We start from the raw sequence: 21,254 nt of genomic DNA on the forward strand, positions 1-21,254 counted from the left end.
TTGTGCTATACTGGGCTCTCAAAACAAAGGAAATGAAATATTTGGACTAGCGATGTCAGTCATATGTCCATTACAGATAATATTAAGGGCTTGGCAGGAGACACAGGACTCTTCTGCCACTGTAAGTAGAACACACTGCTTGTTCCTAAATTTCTGGAAGAGGCTCCAAATGATTCACATTGAGCCAACCGCTAGTCCTGTGCACTATCCAACAGGACTTGGCCCATACCCGGAATGCTTCTACAGATGTCAGAGAAAATAGTAAATCAGTTGTCATTGTGGAGCCATAGGTACTGGAATGCCCAGTTAATGAGTGCTTGGTGGTAGAAGCGAGACAGCAACCTCAGGAACTCCTGTGCATGAGGCAGTGCGTGATGAGCTGATATTTGACTTCTTGAATGAAATGGTTTGCTTCTCACAGAACAGCCGAAAAAGGCAAGCGCGCCTCCTAACGTGTTCCCGGGGCAGAAGGGAGACTATCTTCAGTACCTCACTCACTATACCAGTGATGAAACGGAGAAAACTACAGCAAAAAGTCGCATTCCTTAAGGATCCATGAGGCTCCTAAGGCTAGTGGGAAAAGGAAACTGCAATAGAGTATCCTAGCGACAGAGATTACTTGAGATTACACAAAACTGTGGTAATATTTCTCGCCTCATCCAACAATGAAGATAAAATTCTAAGGAGCTCACACAGGTATTCTTCCCGCAGGCTGTTTTAGACTGTAACAGGAAAGTGGAAAAGTGACTGTGGTACAGGTAGTACCCTCCATGACGCACTGCACGAGAAGTGCGGATGTAGATGCGGGCTCAAATGGCTCTAAGCACCATGGGACTTAACATTTGAGGTCATCAGTCCACTAGACTTAGAACTACTTGAAACTGACTAACCTATGGACATCACATTCATCCATGCCCAAGGCAGGATTCAAATCTGCGACAGTAGCAGCCGCGTGGTTCCAGACTGAAGCGCCTAGAACCGCTCGGTCACAGTGGCCGGCGTAGATGCAGGTGAAAAGGAGAAAGCATCTAACATAGATTCGAAAAACATGTATAACGTAAGCACCCAGCACACAGTTTCTTATAATACAGCGCAACAGACGAGATAAGGGTCTCTACATCATACAAAAATAATGTAGAGTGCTGGAGTGAATACCTTTGTGAAAGCAATAGGTAGTCCAGACATAACTTCCCATTTATAGCGATCAGCTGCTCTGTGGGGCAGTTTTCCTAGTTGTCTATCAATCAGTTCACCGTGCAGAAGTTAGGTAATTATCTGAGAGATCATTTACTAGAGGTCGAGCCCCTCTTTTACGTGAAAACGATAATGTCTCGATGGTACTGTGCTGCGACACGTAACTTACCAGCGCTCAGCGACACAACCCCTTCGTCGTCTTACGTTTTCAGTTCCTGAAACTAGCTAGTGTACAAAGTGACTGCACTTAATATCATTGTCAAACGTCGGCGATTTCTCACAGGCAGTGAGTTTAACTATCACAATGACCTCCACATGAGCAGCTATTTTACACGGAACGACAAAAGACGGTGCCACCCTCATTGAAGCATATTTAAATAAAGCATGAATAAGGGGATGTATATTCTGATAAATGTGATCGTGGCAGATGTTATTAAAATTTTTTTATGTTCATGTTAGGAACTTGGACACAACTTATAACCTCGTGGAGATAATTCTGTTCATACTACTCATTACAATAACAGGGTTCAGTCTTCGAAAATGCAGTTCAAAATCATCACTACAAAACTAGCTTTGCACTGTTTGGATATTTAATATTTGAAAATTTAAGGTATTCGAGATTGAAATCATTAACCAGCATCCAAGTACTTATTAATTCGGAACTACTTCCAGCCCACACCACTGCACGTAACACGCCGAAGGAGAATAGCGCGTTGGCCAATGCATATCAACACCTCGACTGTAAATTATATTCCGGCAACTGAATGTAAATTGCACTGATCGTAACGAGCATCTTGTACATCGTGAAGACTGTCCAGAACAATGACTCTCCATCAACTAAAGGTAATCTCACCAGAAGAGCATGCTGCCTAAAATAAGGCTCCCAACCCAGACACCTCTCAACATTCTGATGCACTGTGAACGAATGTAATGTTGACTTCCTTCAATAAGGGCACACATGGCATTCTAAGCCGCCAGGGAACGTCACTGGTTGATGGCCAATCGTGTCTCGAAACATTTACTACAGATGAAGTGATTTACAAAAGAGTTTACGTAAGCAGCTGAAATGGTACGTTTTGAAGCTCTTAGTGCAACGTTTCAAGGGTAGCAGTAAAACAAATATTAACAATTCTTGGAAAAGGTAAAATAAGTTTAAATGATATAGATGATGAAATAAAGGGAAAGAAAGGATGGGAATCCATGACTTCCAGCTGCACAGGTCAATATTTTAATGTACGTATTTGAGTGATGCCTGTTCTGTCAGACATGTTCTGTAAGAACGCGACGGCTCCTTGACGTTTTTTTTTCAGTATGGCTGCATTAGTATCGTCTGACCTCCCAACGGAATCAATACTTTTGGTCAGTTAGAAAGCGTTTCACGATGTCCGAAGCGGTTGAGGGAACCATTCTAGGGAAGCGGAGCATCCGGGTCCGAATCACGCTCCGGCAGAAATTTTCAGCTTTCGCCATTGCATTACCACAATGCCCTGTGGAGATGGAAGTCACGAATTTCCACCCCTCCTTGGTCATTCTTTCCACATACTCTATGTGGTGTAAATGTATGCACCAGCCGCGACATCACGAGTGGTGTCTGTTCTGATGGACGTGTTCGACAGGAAAGACATCGTTCAAATATACACTTTTAGGTAAATAAGTGTTGAGGAAATGAAAGAGCTGATGATAAGTAACTTTCAACATACACTCCTGGAAATGGAAAAAAGAACACATTGACACCGGTGTGTCAGACCCTCCATACTTGCTCCGGACACTGCGAGAGGGCTGTACAAGCAATGATCACACGCACGGCACAGCGGACACACCAGGAACCGCGGTGTTGGCCGTCGAATGGCGCTAGCTGCGCAGCACTGCGAGAGGGCTGTACAAGCAATGATCACACGCACGGCACAGCGGACACACCAGGAACCGCGGTGTTGGCCGTCGAATGGCGCTAGCTGCGCAGCATTTGTGCACCGCCGCCGTCAGTGTCAGCCAGTTTGCCGTGGCATACGGAGCTCCATCGCAGTCTTTAACACTGGTAGCATGCCACGACAGCGTGGACGTGAACCGTATGTGCAGTTGACGGACTTTGAGCGAGGGCGTATAGTGGGCATGCGGGAGGCCGGGTGGACGTACCGCCGAATTGCTCAACACGTGGGGCGTGAGGTCTCCACAGTACATCGATGTTGTCGCCAGTGGTCGGCGGAAGGTGCACGTGCCCGTCGACCTGGGACCGGACCGCAGCGACGCACGGATGCACGCCAAGACCGTAGGATCCTACGCAGTGCCGTAGGGGACCGCACCGCCACTTCCCAGCAAATTAGGGACACTGTTGCTCCTGGGGTATCGGCGAGGACCATTCGCAACCGTCTCCATGAAGCTGGGCTACGGTCCCGCACACCGTTAGGCCGTCTTCCGCTCACGCCCCAACATCGTGCAGCCCGCCTCCAGTGGTGTCGCGACAGGCGTGAATGGAGGGACGAATGGAGACGTGTCGTCTTCAGCGATGAGAGTCGCTTCTGCCTTGGTGCCAATGATGGTCGTATGCGTGTTTGGCGCCGTGCAGGTGAGCGCCACAATCAGGACTGCATACGACCGAGGCACACAGGGCCAACACCCGGCATCATGGTGTGGGGAGCGATCTCCTACACTGGCCGTACACCACTGGTGATCGTCGAGGGGACACTGAATAGTGCACGGTACATCCAAACCGTCATCGAACCCATCGTTCTACCATTCCTAGACCGGCAAGGGAACTTGCTGTTCCAACAGGACAATGCACGTCCGCATGTATCCCGTGCCACCCAACGTGCTCTAGAAGGTGTAAGTCAACTACCCTGGCCAGCAAGATCTCCGGATCTGTCCCCCATTGAGCATGTATGGGACTGGATGAAGCGTCGTCTCACGCGGTCTGCACGTCCAGCACGAACGCTGGTCCAACTGAGGTGCCAGGTGGAAATGGCATGGCAAGCCGTTCCACAGGACTACATCCAGCATCTCTACGATCGTCTCCATGGGAGAATAGCAGCCTGCATTGCTGCGAAAGGTGGATATACACTGTACTAATGCCGACATTGTGCATGCTCTGTTGCCTGTGTCTATGTGCCTGTGGTTCTGTCAGTGTGATCATGTGATGTATCTGACCCCAGGAATGTGTCAATAAAGTTTCCCCTTCCTGGGACAATGAATTCACGGTGTTCTTATTTCAATTTCCAGGAGTGTATATTATGTCATTTTACCAGACTCCATAGTGCCATATTGTACCGTTTTCAGAAAAGCTGGTGCTTCACAGGTACAGCTGTAGATAAATGAGTTGTAGCTCGTATTCCAGAGGGTGGTGGATCGAAGCTGCGACCAGCTATTCTAACCTAGTTTTCTGTAGGTTCCCTGGATTGTTTTGGGCATTACCGGGATATTGAGCATAAATGGAAAAAAATTAAGGGCATTGCACAAAACGCACTAGATAAGTATGTCCTGAATAAAGATATGAGCGTGGGAAAACCCGATTTTCTTCGCTATCCTTCCTCAATCCGAGCAAGTGGCCAGATTCAAATAATATCGTCGTAAATTGCAAGTTAAATGCTTTCTGAAAGATTTCATGATGCCATCAGCTATCATTCTCTTAATTTCATGTGCGTTTGTACAATTTCGGCCTTAGGCCATTTACAAGTACGTAAAACGGAAACATTACACATTGGATACAATAGTAACACTTGTGATTTTGATGTGGGAACAATCATATCTGTTGATATGCTAGGCGCATTATAACGTACTTTATGGATGATTTTTGGTAGTAAATTATGCCACGTATGTTGTTGCACCTATTATGGATGATTTTTTGTAGTAAATTATGCCATGTATGTTGTTGCACCTATTATGGATGATTTTTGGTAGTAAATTATACCATGTATATTGTTGCTCCTATGATTCCATGTTATGCTCATAAAATAAATCTTTTGTTCGATATGGATTGTTATCGAGTCAACAAAGGGCTACAAAACTTATATATGAGCTACATAGATGGTTACCGAAATGTCACTGGAATCACAATAGCGCACCAGACCCCAAATCTTAACATCATAGGACGATGAGGACTTTTTTGGTGATTCAGGTTACAGTGCAGTCTCATGCCATTCGATTCATGGTAAATTCCACATTAAAAATGTCTTAGCACTGATGATTCATCTGCCATAACGATGTGACATCGACACATACTCAGTTGAAAGATAATTAAGTACTCACGATACTGAAAAAATACTGAAGTTACACATAGCGAAAGAAGCTAAAGTCCTCATGTAGTTTGTAGAGCATTAGGTAAGCATCTTCTCTCAAATAACGGAACAGAATAAAACAGTAGCGCACTTGAGTCTTATTCGGAAGGAATGGGGCTCAGACCATCAACCAGCTGTTTAGTTTTTGATACCCAGGCATTCTGCAAACGTATTTACAAGAAAGCTGTGATAATCATCGCAGCTCTACCACAGTCGGCCCCTTCCCTTACTTTTGGCTAAACGAGCTAGTATTTGTTACTAATCAATATCGGTCGAACATTTTAGCAAGAGAATTCTTACGAACTCGATGAATAAAAAATGGTCATTAACTACAAGAGGATTCATGATCTTGCACTTCAACTAAGTACCTAAAGTTCGTAATTCCTCTTATCTCTACGAAACATACTTGTTGGTGGCAGAACGGGCCGTGCTGGCGATAAGCCTTTTGAAGAGGCTGTGAGCACCTGTTCAGTAGCGATGGTTCCCCGCCATTGTGGTATCGCGTCACTAAATCATACCGGCAAACAGGCGATGGCGCGGCAATTTGCCATGACAAATGACGACTCTAAACGTTAGTGGCCCGCGTTTTAACAGGCGCGACGCTCGTTAAAAGCTCAGTGCGATAAGCCGCAGCGATTATATTGTTCACGCGTAACAGTGATACAAAGGCAATTTCAGTAAGCAACTATAATAGAGGCAGAAATTTTTGTCGCGGTAGGTGGCACCTAAACTACCCTATGGGGACAGTCTGTACAACGAGGCGGTAGCAGTCAAGTATCAGAGATACAGCCAGCCTGTGAACGATGTATATTATCTCCATTTCATTTACAGTTACGAATAAAATGAAATGAGTTGCGCTCGCTACACAAACGTTCTCCATATGTCTACTGGGTATATGTTTACTTCACCGATCAAAAGTCGGTGCGAATAGCAAGTCGAAAATTCTTGCCTGTGTTAGCCCTCTTCTCTTCCAACACTCTCTCCCTATGTATCCCACTGAGCATCAACTTCCGCATCAATGCTGCTACTGCTTGTTTTCTGAAGTGGCCGGCTGTCATGCGAACATTGTCTGGCTGCGGCAACAGCAGGCGTTTCATGCGTACGTCCAGAAGAAACAGGAGCTGGTAGCCATGGAGGAATTGCAGAATAGAGTTTCCACTACGACGATTCTAAAACAACGTTGAAACTTGTACCATTGAGTGTGCCCAAAACTGCTCGTGTGCTGGCAATAGCGTGTGAAAAGGACTTCGGTTATATATAATGTCCGAAAGAACAGATACCATCGGTGACCATGCAGCTCGTTAGAATGAAATTGCAATGAAATGAATACCCCTAGCTGCATGCAGGCGTTGATATAAGTCAACGGGACAGTTGAAAATGTGCGCGCCGACCGGAATTCGATCCCGGGACGTCCTGCTTGTATGGCAGACGCTCTATCCATCTGAGCCACCGAGGACACAGAGGATAGTGCGACTGCAGGGACTTATCTCTGGCACGTATCCCGTGAGACTCACATTCGCAACTTATTGTCCCGCACTATATTCATAGTGCACCTGCCCATTATACTCATTACTCGCTTTCCGTAAGATTTCGGGCACTGTTTGTGCACCCGTACAGAAGAAGAAGAAGATGGTCAAATGGCCGGTGACCCTTACATATATATATATATATATATATATATATATCCGAAAGAACAGATACCATCTTAATATAGATATAGTTAAGGCTCACCGGCCATTTGATCATCTTCTTCTGTGCGGATGCACAAACAGTGCCCGAACTCTTACGGCAATCGGCGACAAGCCGCTAGTACTGAGTATAATGGGCAGGGCCACTATGAATATAGTGCGGGACAATAAGTTGCGAATGTGAGTCTCACCGGAGGCGTGGGAGAGATAAGTCCCTGCAGTCGTACTCTGCCCTGTGTCCTCGATGGCTCAGATAGATTGAGTCGGCTCTCAGCCGTGGCAGCGTGCGGACGCCCCCGCGCGCCGGCCAGTGCTCCGCTGCAGGCGTTGTTTACTTCCGCGCCGCAGCTTCAAGGCTTGTGTCCCTCCACCGTGAACAACATGTCGAGCGCTTACCGCCGTGCGACCCTTAAAGTTTCCTTCCCAGCTGAACATGCGCGACCTCGTGCACATGAAGTTGAAACGTTCATACGTGAAGAAGTTCGTTTAGATCCTAACCACGTTATCGGAATCCATTTTTCGATCATGAGTAGTGTCGTTTATATTAAAGTGACAAACACCGAGGTGTGTGAAGATGTTATTCGCCGCCATGCCAATGGACTTAAGTTCAAATACTCTGATGGTCACGTTGGAGCTGTAAAACTTGAACTCGCAGAGTACGGTCAACGCACGATTAGGGTGTTTGAACTACCTTTTAAAGTGCCGAAGGACGAAGTTGTCTCTGCGTTACAACCACACGGTAACGTCATCGGTTACGTAGAGGAAAAATGGCAAACCTTCACGACCTACCACGTCCTTAATGGTGTGCGTCAGGTCAAAATTGAACTGAAAAAATATATGCCATCATATCTGACAATTGGCGGTGTGCGAGCCATTGTCATGTACGACGGCCATCCCCGAACATGTGCGGGTTGTGGACAAGAAGGCCACGTCAGATCCGCCTGCATGCGACGCCGCCTGATTCAGACGCCGGTCGGAGAGGAAGCGTCCCCAGCGGTGATCACTCAGATCCCTGTCACGTATGCCAAGGTTGCCAAGGAAGGTAGCACCCCTCCACAGGGTCTTCCTGCTTCGTTGACGTCGTCTGATCAGGTAGATGCAATCGCTACTGAGAATCCTTCTGAGGTGCCACAGACGCGAGATCCTGACCTGCCGAATCTTCGTAGCAATGTGACTGAAAATGCTACTGCGATGGACGTTGATGCGGGAGTGGTACCTACTTCTGCTTTCCTTCAGACTGGTCCGGAGTCAGACGAAAGCCACCCGCAATCAGACTCTGAACGACATGTTCGAAAACAAGGGACGACACGAAAGAGAAAGAAACGTAGCCGTACACCCCCTGATGAATCCATTCCACGGATGGATACCAGGGATGCAGACCCGAAGATGGACGGCAAACCGCTCTTTGATGATCAAAAGTTTGATGCGAACGACCCGCCACAGGCGACCACTGGCAACGACCACCCCTCCTTACTGGCGCCGTCGCCCCCACAGGTCGACGTTGAAGAGAGCCTATCCGATGAGACGAAAACTACGTCTCCTCTCCACGTGGATGATGTGCACAGCCGATGCCCTACCGCAGAATCAGTCTCCTGGGCAGACGACGTGGAGATCGACGGGACTGGGGTGGATGGTGTTGATGATGGGGCGCCCTCATCGGTTGCGCCCGCGCCCGCAAACTCTCCACAATAGCAGCCTCTTCAGCTGACCGGCAAGATCGACGACCTCTCGCTCCTGAAGAAGAAGCCCCACCTGTGCCTGTGGGACTCCAACACCAGCATTATCGTGGCGCAACGATTAACCTCGCGACCATTCGTGCGCCCCACAAACTAGCGCTGCTCCGCGATATGATTTATGATGCGGACATAGATATTGCGCTTTTTCAGGAAGTGCATGTCGCCGATTTTTCACCACCACATGGCTTCACGGCGCATCTTTCTCCCGCTTCAGACACGGTAGTGGTGTTGCCATCATCTTACGCGAAGGTTTTCCTGCCGAAGATGTCCTATACCTCCCCAACGGCAGAGGTATGGCCCTTACTCTCTTTGGTCTACGCATCGTCAACATTTATGCGCCGTCGGGCTCCAGCTACCGTCGTAAACGCAATGCCTTCTTCGCGAATGAAGTTACACCCCTTTTTATGGGACCACATGATGACTGGGTCATGGGTGGAGACTTCAACTGCACCCAGCGACCTCAGGATCAATTGCCGCGTCACTCACCATGCGCAGCTCTGGAAACAGTCGTCACGCGGCTACAATTTGTTGACACGTGGAGACATGTTCACGGTGATCTTTTGGGCTTTACGTACTACACTGCGCATTCCTCTAGCCGACTGGATCGCATCTACATCTCGCGATCCCTAATTCAACACACTCGACAGGCTGAAATCTGGCCTGTTGCTTTCTCAGATCATGAGGCTTACTTCTGTGATGTTGTTCTCACAAGACAGGCAGTATGGCACGGACGTGGTTTATGGAAACTGAACACGGCACTTCTTAATTCACCTGACTGTCGACTTCTAATAGAAGACACTTGGATCACATGTAATAGACGCCGACCCACGTATCCGTCTACCATATCCTGGTGGATCCAGTGTGCAAAACCTGCTCTTCGAAAATCTTTGATCCGGTATGGCAAAGATGTCGCCTGGAGGAAGAGCACTATGGACTTTTATTACAGGATCCTACGAGAATGCTCCACAATGCCAGCCTCCCCTGAGCGCCATACAAGGATGAACCATGCTAAGGCCCAAATCTCCAATCTCATGCGAAGGCATTTGGAAGGAGCGATAGTACGATCTCGTACTGCTGATCGCATGCCTCATGAACATACGTCGATGCACCATATCATCCAAGAACGCCAAAATCGACGCCGAAAATTGATTCACGTCCTAACAGATCAAGAAGGACGTCACTACGTAACCCAATCTGCAATAGGGAATGTGCTTCACGCCCACTACCAGCAGCTGTACGCCGCAATTCCACATTCCCCAGAGTTGATCGAGGAAGTCACACAGCTCAACTTCGGTGGTATCCCAGGAGATGCGGCAGTTGACTTGATGTCAATGGTGACAGATGAGGAAGTCCGCGATGCGATCCGGGCAGGAACCATCAATCGCTCCCCAGGACCCGACGGTTTTCCCCTCGAATTTTATCGCACCTTCCGTGATTTGTTAGAGTCCACCTTCACCTCCATCTGTCGGGAACTGATGTCTCCGGAAGTACCTGTGCCGGACGTTTTCATGGAAGGAATTATTATTCCTGTACATAAACCGCATGGTGACAACAATATCAGTGATTATCGGCCCCTCACCCTCCTTAACAGTGATATGAAAATCTTCAGTCGCCTTTTGGCGGCACGGCTTAAAAACGTTGCCCGATATGTTGTGTCGCCAGACCAAGCATCTTTGGGAGGGGATAATAATATCCACACGGCTTTATGCCGCTACAAGGATATGATCGCCGTTACCCAGGCACAACGCCTCTCTGGGGCACTTGCGTCTTTGGACTTTAGTCAAGCTTTTGATAGGGTTGACCATTCGTTCCTTACGGCCGTTCTCCACCATATGGGTTTCCCAGTCGCCGTTATCACGGTAGTGATGCGCCTTCTGCGGGGTGCCTCGTCCAGAATTATGTACAATGGCAGACTCACTCCACCGATAAAAATAGGTCGATCCGTACGTCAAGGTTGCCCTCTATCAGCAATTTTGTACGCCTTTTCCTTGGAATCCTTGCTATGTGGACTAAGACAACGTTTGGTAGGGTTCTCCATAGATCGCTACCGATTCTGTTGCACGGCCTATGCTGACGATGTAGTCATCTGTTTACGTAATGCCGACGAGGTTCGAGCTGTTTTGACGTGGGTAGCGACTTATGGTGAGGCGTCGGGTAGCTCTTTAAACGTACAAGTTATGTTCATTGGCACGGTACTTCCCGTGGAGTGCGTTACACCTCTCACCACCGTTGATACCATTCGCTGTTTGGGAATAGATTTTTCATCTGATCTCCGGCGTTCAGCCACCATCAACTGCCGACGCCTCCTTTTAATGATCAGAGCAGGTCTTATGGACCATCACCTTCGATCCCTAGATATTCTCCAACGAGCTCGATATGTCAATATATATATCGCATCCCGAGTTCCCCATGTGGCACAAGTTCTACCTTTCCCGCTTACTGTGGCACGTCGCATGTTGGCAGCGATGGCATCTTTCGTCAGCTCTGGGCTGTTGTTCAAAGTTAACTATGCAACCCTTACTCTTCCCCGTGAACGAGGTGGCATAGGTCTGTTTCACGTGCCGGATAGAGCTCGCGCCCTATTTGTAAGCTCCCAGATGACGGTATGGACACGTTGCCCAACGAGCCTCACTGGTCTCCTCCTGTCGGCATATTCGCCGGTCTCACTGTCAGCCCCAGTGATGATCTCGGATGTTCCGGCCCAGTTCCATTATATACGGTACTTATTTATTGAACTCAGTTATCTACGCATCACCTTACCAAGACCGCTTTTACTCAAGACAAAGGAAGTATACAATGTCCTCCAATTAGGTCGTCCACCTAACCCGATTGAACAAAAGTTCCCCCACGTTGGCTGGCGTCATGTATGGCGCGCGGTGTTCGCCTGTTACCTTGACACGAATGTTCAATCTGTCTGGTACCTAACTGTCAATGGTAAGCAAATCAATCAATTTCGCCTTCATCGTATCCACCTCGCCCAATCACCTCTATGTTCCACGTGTGGAGTGCCAGACACTGATGAACATCGGTTTGTTTGCGGACCGGCGGCGGAGGTTGGGCACTTGGTTCGACGTATTGTGGCTTTTCTAACGCGGGACATTCCGGATCGGATTACTCCCCTTTCATTATTATTTCCGGAACGTGACTATTTTCCTCGGACAAAGACCAATGCTGTGAATTGGATTCGCGGACATGCCATTCACTACCCATTTGGACAAACTGTAGACTCTGTACTCGATTTTTGGACGTACCTCAATGACCGTCATTATGTCGTTGTCCGTCACCCAAAATACAGACAATTTTTCTCGAACTTCCTTGGGAGTGCTTTCCACGAGCCGCCTCGCAGCTGGAATGTGTTAAGCCAAGAGAGAAGAAGATTTCCTCTTTGAACCAATGAACATTTCTGAACAATTCAACGGAACACATCAGTTTCGAGAAGACGTGACTCAACATATTACCAGCGGGGCGCAGAAGGCCTCTGATCAAATACGCAACAAAACTACACAAAACAAAATAAAAAAAATAAAATAAAATAAAAATAAAATTCAAAAAAAGGAAGATTTTGTTGTTTGTAAGGATAGCCCTAACCTTGATTTCCCATATTTCCCCTGGTATATAGGCAGCTCTCTGGAGTAGGTTTAGCCAGGAGCCAGCGCCTGAAGTGGACAAGATTTTTTTTTGTTATAGGAAGAAAAGTGGCGGTGGCACTTAGTTTTTTTATTAAGGGGCTTTCAAAAAAAAGTTGGTAGAAAATAAAAAAAAGATAGATAGAGCGTCTGCCATGAAAGCAGGAGGTCCCGGGTTCGAGTCCCAGTAGATGCACACATTTTCAACTGTCCCCGTTGACCTATATCAATGCCTGTATGCAGCTAGGGGTATTCGTTTCATTGTAAGGACTTCAATTGCCAAAATACAGTAGGCCCCAATTGCGCCTCTACAGGCATAAAAGTGCTTACGTAGTGGTACTTGAATTGAAAAGGCCCGCGAGGCAGTGGTGTATTATGAGTGTATTATAATTCTACGAACGACTTGGGATAAGCAATCAGCACATTTTTTTCTCGGCCAGTTTTGGTTGAAAAATGCATAATTCGTTGTGAGATATCGTGGAATATTTCCGTTTCGGCCCCTATAGTTTCATGAAGCTGCAATTGGTGGCGGAACTATACGTAGCATTGAAACCGACGTCTATAACGGAGGTGCGTTTCAAGCAGAGAGCTATCACTGAGCTTCTTTTGCTGGAAAACCAAAACATCGCAGATATTCATAACCGCTTGCAACCTGATATTCATAGCCGCTTGCAGAATGTCTCAGGAGACCTTGCAGTGAACAAAAGCCGGGTGAGTCGTTAGGCGAGGCGACTGTCATCATCACAACAAAGTCGCGAGAACGCGTCTGATCTCCCGTGTGCCGGGCGGCCGCTCACAGCTGTTTCACCAGCAATGTTGGAATGTGCAGACACTCTCCTGCGAGATGTTCGACGAACCACAGTCGTGTACCTCGCTGTACAACTGGACATCTCTAATAGTAGTGCTGACACTCTCGTCCACCAGTGGGGGTACTTCAAAGTGTGTGACCGCTGGGTTGCTCACCGCCTAGGACAAGACCATAAAGAGCAACGAAGGACCATTTGTGCGGAACTGCTTGCGCGTTACGAGGCTCATAGTGACAATTATTTTGTCGAACATCGTGACAGACGACGGAACATAGGTTGATCACTTAGAACCGGATACAAGATGGCAATGCATGGAGTGGCGCCGCACCACCTCTCTTCTGAAGAAAAAGTTCAAAACCGCACCGCCAGCCTGTAAAGTAATCGCGACGATCTTCCGGGAATCTGTAGGTGTTATTCTGTTTGATGTCCTCCCTCATGGTGCAACGATCGACTCTGCAGTGTATTATGCTGACGTCAGGAAACTGAATAAACAAGTTCAGCGTCAATTTATCTTCCAGTAGGCAAAGTGGAATGCGCCCCACGATTGTAATATGACTTAAAAAAAATGGTTCAAATGGCTCTGAGCACTATGGGACTTAACTGCTGAGGTCATCAGTCCCCTTGAACTTAGAACTACTTAAACCTAACTAACCTAAGGACATCACACACATCCACGCCCGAGGCAGGATTCGAACTTGCGACCGTCGCGGTCGCGCGGTTCCAGACTGTAGCGCCTTTAACCGCTTGGCCACCCCGCCCGGCAATATGACTTTCGAAATGGTTGAGAGTGTTCGTCACCACAAAATGTAAACAAATTTCTCTTTCTCCACGACAACGTAAGACGTTACACAAGCCTGCGCTTCCCTGAGGCTCTCATAAAACTTCATTGGACTGTTCTTCCTCATCCACCCTACAGCCCGGATCTCGCGCCTTCTGACTTCCATCTGTTCTGCCGATGAAGGCTGCACTCCGCGGGAAGCAGTATGTGGGTGACGGGGAGGTTATTGATGCAAGAAGACGTTTGCTCCGACGTCAAAAAACATCTATCATCATCAGTCCCCTAGAACTTAGAACCACTTAAACCTAACTAACCTAAGGACATCACACAATACCCAGTCATCACGGCTCCAACGTCGATCGGTATAGTGGTATCATGGGGGCATACAGGCCCTCACAGTAACGCGGCGTCTGACCGTCGCATTGACCGAAGATTATGTTGAGAAATAGGGTTTTTGTAGCCAAAAGTGTGGGGAATAATATGGCGTACTGTAATCCTGTATAAGTCCAACTTGCTTCCAGAAAAAAAATTGTTTTGCATTATTTACTGAACATCCCTCGTAATTGAATCGAAAAGTCGCAGTGAGTCCGTGTTACGTCCAATTGCTTCACAGAGATAAGCTTTAGATTCTGTTACCAGTTTATGCTTGATTGCATGTTACCCTGTCGTGTCAGAGTAGAATGTGTTGTTTATGTTTATGGTATAGGGTGTGGTAAACGTGTTAATTGTAGCTGAGTGTTGTTTCTGGTAAGCTAGATTTATTGTACAGATTTATATTTCTTGCCCTTGTTAACTAGTTTCTCCGGGATGATGCTATATTTCTTACGAATGATATATACAGGGAGGTCCATTGATAGTGACGGGGCCAAATATCTCACTAAATACGAATCAAACTAAAAAACTACAAAGAAGGAAACTCGTATATCTTGAAGGGGGAAACCAGATGGCGTTATGGTTGGCCCGCTAGATGGCACTGCCATAGGTCAAACGGATACCAACTGCGTTTTTCTAAATAGGAACGCACATTTTTATTACATATTCGTGTAGTAGCAAAGAAATATGAATGTTTTAGTTCGACCACTTTTTTCGCTTTGTGATAGGTGGCGCTGTAATAGTCACAAACGTGTAAGTACGTGGTGCCACGTAACATTCCGCCAGTGCGGACGGTATTTGCTTCGTGATACATTACCTGTGTTAAAATGGACCGTTTACCAATTACGGAAAAGATCGATATCGTGTTGATGTATGGCTATTGTGATCAAAATGCCCAACGGGCGTGTGCTATGTATGCTACTCGGTATCCTGGATGACATCATTCAAGTGTCCGGACCGTTCGGCGGATAGTTACGTTATTTAAGGAAACAAGAAGTGTTCAGCCACATGTGAAACGTCAACCACGACCTGAAACAAATGATGATGCCCAAGTAGGTGTTTTAGCTGCTGTCGCGGCTAATCCGCACATCGGTAGTAGACAAATTGCTCGAGAATCGGGAATCTCAAAAACGTCGGTGTTGAGAATGCTACATCAACATCGATCGCACCCGTACCATTTTTCTATGCACCAGGAATTGCATGGCGTCGACTTTGAACGTCGTGTACAGTTGTGCCACTGAGCAGAAGAGAAATTACGGGGCGGTGACCCTTTAGCACTCGTTCTATTTAGCGACGAAGCGTCATTCACCAACAGCAGTAAAGTAAACCGGCATAATATGCACTATTCGGCAACGGAAAATCCACGATGGCTGCGACAAGTGGAACATCACCGACCTTGGCGAGTTAATGTATGGTGCAGCATTATGGGAGGAAGGATAATTGGTCCCCGTTTTATCGATGGCAATCTAAATGGTGCAATGTATGCTGATTTCCTACGTAATGTTCTACCGATGTTACTACAAGATGTTTCACTGCATTACAGAATGACGATGTACTTCCAACATGATGGATGCCCGGCACATAGCTCGCATGCGGTTGAAGCGGTATTGAATAGCATATTCCATGACAGGTGGACTGATCGTCTAAGCACCATACCACGGTCCGCACGTTCACCTGATCTGACGTTCCAGGATTTCTTTCTGTGGGGAAAGTTGAAAGATATTTGCTATCGTGATCCACCGACAACGCCTGACAACATGCGCCAGCGCATTGTCAATGCATGTGCGAGCATTACGGAAGGCGAACTACTCGCTGTTGAGAGGAATGTCGTTACACGTATTGCCAAATGTACTGAGGTTGACGGACACCATTTTGAGCATTTACTGCATTAATGTGGTATTTACAGGTAATCACGCTGTAACAGCATGCGTTCTCAGAAATGATAAGTTCACAAAGGTACATGTATCACATTGGAACAACTGAAATAAAATGTTCAAGCGTACCTACGTTCTGTATTTTAATTTAAAAAACCTACCTGTTACCAACTGTTCGTCTAAAATTAGAGCCATATGTTTGTGACTATTACAGCGCCATCTATCACAAAGCGAAAAAAGTGGTCCAAATTAAACATTCATATTTCTTTACGTACTACACGAATATGTAATAAAAATGGGGGTTCTTATTAAAAAAAAAACCGCAGTTGATATCCGTCTGACCTATGGCAGCGCCATCTAGCGGGCCAATCAATGGACCACCCTGTGTATATGTATTTATCTTTGGCTAAGTACTGTTGTATGTTCTTACAGCCCACTTGAAGCTTTTATTATTTTATTGCTCTGGATTGAGAATTCAGTTTGTGTTGTGTACATAGTCCCGCGTAGTTAGCGCGTTCACAACTTTCCCACTAGAGCGCGCCTCGCTAAGCACAACAGCGCAGGCGCAGCGCTGGTCCGTCTCCGCACTACGAGATGGCGCTGCCATAGAGATGGACCAAATTCTGCTTCCACCGATCCGCGTATTAATATGTAACGTAGCCAATGAGATTGCTGCTAACGTAGAACCTTTTCTCCTCGCAGATCACACTCGTGCAGTGATACATGAACGCGCGAGGTATTATAACGAGTGTACAGACCTCCGAGTAGTCAGTCTGCATTTGTCGGCACCAATCTGTACCAGTCTGCATTAGTCTGTACCAGTCTTTACGAGTTCTACATTTGTCTGTACCAGTCTATAGTCAAGTTTCAGTCTGCGCCTAATAAGATTACCATATTCCTGTACATAGCCATGAAGATAAATGTATAGACACTTTTGTCAAGTATCAGAGATATATGTGAGAATAAGATTAACGTACCAATACCAAAGGAACTTCAGATTGTCAATGGTAAATAGCACCCAGAACCAAGTTAAGTAATTTTTATGCTTCTTACTATTTTAATAAATGTGTGTGACAATTAATCAAGTTTTGTTTAAAGTTGGTCACCGTAAATCTGCTACTCTAAGCGTGCAAGTGGCATTTCTATCGTCTGACCTAACGGCAGAAGATAAACACACGACGATAAGACCACGAGACATATTGCTGACAATCGCAACCTTCGTTAGAGCGACAAATCAAATAATCTGGTGGTGTGTGTACTGAAGGTCTTACATTACGCACACCACACTTTGTTTGCTCTTTTTTTTTTTAAATTTTTTGTTTCATTTATAGTCAATTGATTCGAAGATAGGATGTAAGTGCTTGCCTTTATTGTTTATGTATGCATCTGGCAATCTGAACTCTTGTTAAGAAAACAAAACATTCGGTCAGAAGCCCACGCTTGCAAAACTACCGGCTAAATACCACCACCATCAAAATCTTATGCCATACCGGAAAGTCATATCTAATGCAGAACTGCCAACTAGATTTTAAGAGAGCGGAACCCTCAGTACAGAAGAAGACGGGGAGTATTGTGTTGCCTGTAGAGAAGCAATAATAGCAAAATGGGAGAATTAGGAGAGCTCACTGACTTCTAATGTGGACTGGTCATTGGATGTAACCTCAGTAATAAAGCCACTAGGGAGTAGTTGTCAACATTTCCGAGATCATTAGTTTAAAATGAAAAATATTTTTCTTTAACACTTTCATTTTTGAAATGACTAAAGGTAAATGATATGTAGTTTTTGGGGTTGTTTCATTAAACCACGAACTAAAGAGCCAATGTGTTAGATGCTACTGTTTAATTCTAATAACCTCTTTTTATAGAATAGTGAAGCAATTCTCAGTGCATTGCAAGTGCTACCTACACACAACTCCTTCTGAGGCAAGAAGGCTGAGTATCCACATTGCAGACGAAAGATGCTTCCTCTACAACACGGTTCTACCTACTGGCACTTGCTACACCTCTAATTAAAATCGAACAAGTTAAAATGTGCACACTGTATTTACTGTTTGTAAACCACTTGCTTGGTGGACTCCTTACTTCCGAACTAACAGATATTGGAAGACTTCAGGCTGCTAATGCTTTGTGTATGACGACTGCTAACAATAATTCTCATAATAATAACAATACGTGTAGGCTTTAAAGCGATGTAGTAGTCATTCCATAATTACTATTCAATTGTGTTGTCAATTAGTTCATCTATGTATTGAGAAGTGAGTAATAAGCACTCACCGATCCGTTGGGGGAGTTACCTACAACTCGGAGAAGATAATTTCGTGAGATATAACGTACCTGTTTCAAATGAAAGTATGTGGTACCAGACGCCTTTTCGAGCGAGAAAGATCTGTGATGTATGTATTGAGACTGAAGCTATGAATGAAAATTTGTACGAAGACGGAGACTCAAACCTGGGTTTCCTGCTGGTTAGACAGTTGCACTGAATACTATACCTCACAGGCACAGTGGCTTTCCATAAGCGCTGTTTGAATTTAGGGATAATAAGATATGGGCTGAGGCGTGAATGGGAATTTGGATTGAGAAGGGAGGTCTGCAACGGTAGTCCGTACTGTTCTGATAAAACGCTGCAATAGGGTAGTGGCTAACATATCTGCTTAGTGAGTAGGAGACCTTGGTTCGCATCCTGGCCTTGGTAAAAATTTTCATTTGTCGCTTCAGTCTGCAGATACAAAGTATATGTTTCAGTCGTGGGTGGATGGCACCAAGTATGTGTGTAGTGGGTACACTATCTGAGTAAGATATTCTCAGATTCATTTCATAAGCCGTAACCTCAACCACACTGTGTCACGTGACATTCCAGTACTTGAAAAGTAACATGTAATTATTCGTCACTTACGTTATCAGTTTTACAATTTTATGAAATAACGATAACAGCATTTTTTTAAAAATAAATTTAATTTACTGACCAAAACAATTAAGCCCTTTTGTTTTTACCCCTTAGACAAATTAGGTTTATCTCTCAGGGGGCAATTACCCCCACGTTGGGAACCATTGCACTAGGGGCATGTCAACCCTTCTAAAGCTTTCCAAGTCGACTGTTGCTATTGTGAAGTGGAAACGCGAGGAACAACATCAATTAAACCTACACCAGGCAGACCTTACATACTGACGGACAGGGACCATTGCGCATTGTGGAGGGTGGTTTAAAAAATAGCACGGAGTCACAGGAGGGGAATTACTAGTAAATTCCAAAGTGCTACTAGTAGTTCAGTTAGCACTATGACTGAGCTTGGGGACTGGAACAGAACAGGGCACAACGGCCGAGCAACTGTTCGTAAGTCGAACATTTCTGCAGTCAGTGCTACCAACGCTTGAGCTGGTCTAAAGAGCGACGCCACTGGACAGCGGATGAATGGAGATGTGTAATCTGAAGTGGTCAATCACGCTGTACCCTGTTGCAATCCTATGGAAGGATATGTCCGCCCCGATAGCTGAATGGTCAGCGTGACGGACAGCCGTCCTAAGGGGCCCAGGTTCGATTCCCGGCTGGGTCGGGGATTTTCTCCGCTCAGGGACTAGGTGTTGTGTTGTCTTCATCATAATTTCATCCCCATCCTGCGCGCAGGTTGCCCAATGTGGCGTCGAATGTAATAAGACCTGCAGCAAAGCGGCCACACCTGCCCCGTAAGGGGCCTCCCGGCCAATGACGCCAAACACTCATTTCATTTCATTTCATGGAAGGATATGGGTTTGTCGAATGCCTGGAGAAAGCTATCTACCGTCACGTGTAGTGCCAACAGTACAGCATGAAACAGGGGTGTTTTCAGTGATCAGATGTGGGTCCCTTATTATGCTCAAGAAAACACTAAATGCAGATGATTATGAGCACATTTTGCAGCGTTGTGTACTGTGTACAGTAGAGGAACAGTTCTGACACTATGACTGTGTCATGATAGTGCAACGTGTCATACAGATGCATCTGTGAGGCAATGTTATGTGGACAATAACGTTCATAACGTTCCTTAAATGGACTGGCCTAACCAGAGACATGAAAATAAAGGTTGGCATGCTTGTGTTTTCTGTACGCATTGTGACACGGGGAACTTCCAGGTTTTCTCTTAAATAACAAGTCGAGAAAATGTAACTTACCCCCTTTATCAGGTTCCATTGTGAATGTTATATTAGGATGGATTTAGATTAAATGTTCCATGAACAATTCAAGTTTTGGAAACAAAACTCGGCTGAACACCCGGTAGTACATCAGAAAGTTAGTTTCTAGAGCCCTATTTAGTTCACCGAAAATGGCCCAGTTCAATTTTTACTGCTCTGTTTATTTCTTTCTTGTTCATCCAGTCGTTGTCTTCAACTGCCCTAAACACAAGAACTCATCACCTGCTCCTATTACTTTCCTACTGATATTTGCTGTATATCTTTCGATATATTTATTATACTTTATTTATTCTTCTACTTATTATTTCTGACGCCTGCATTTATAATTGGTCTTCCATTCTTTATTGAAGTTTATCCACACTGGAGGCAAAAACCGGAATGACAACCGTAGGAGTGAAGTTGGTTAGGTAAGCTCGATTAATATGTATACCCTCTCCGTTCCCATACTTGAAGAATCTGATAGCTTCCTCTAGGACCGGTGATAATAATATTTCTGCCATATAACCTTCTCTTCGGATTTCTCTTTCCATGCTGAATTTCCCACTATCCTGCTGAAATCTAATGGTAACTGCAGCGTTGATTTATGCTGTAATGTTAATAGGCCGTAACATAACTGCTGGAGATCACCCCACGATTCTAAATCAATTCAGTAACATTTATTTCATATATTAAACGGCCAGTACACCTGTTGGATGACGGATGAAAAGTTTCCATGAAAGGAAGCGAATTATGGAAGTAACAG

Source organism: Schistocerca cancellata, chromosome 2 (genome assembly GCF_023864275.1).
Source record: "Schistocerca cancellata isolate TAMUIC-IGC-003103 chromosome 2, iqSchCanc2.1, whole genome shotgun sequence".
Lineage (NCBI taxonomy): Eukaryota > Metazoa > Arthropoda > Insecta > Orthoptera > Acrididae > Schistocerca > Schistocerca cancellata.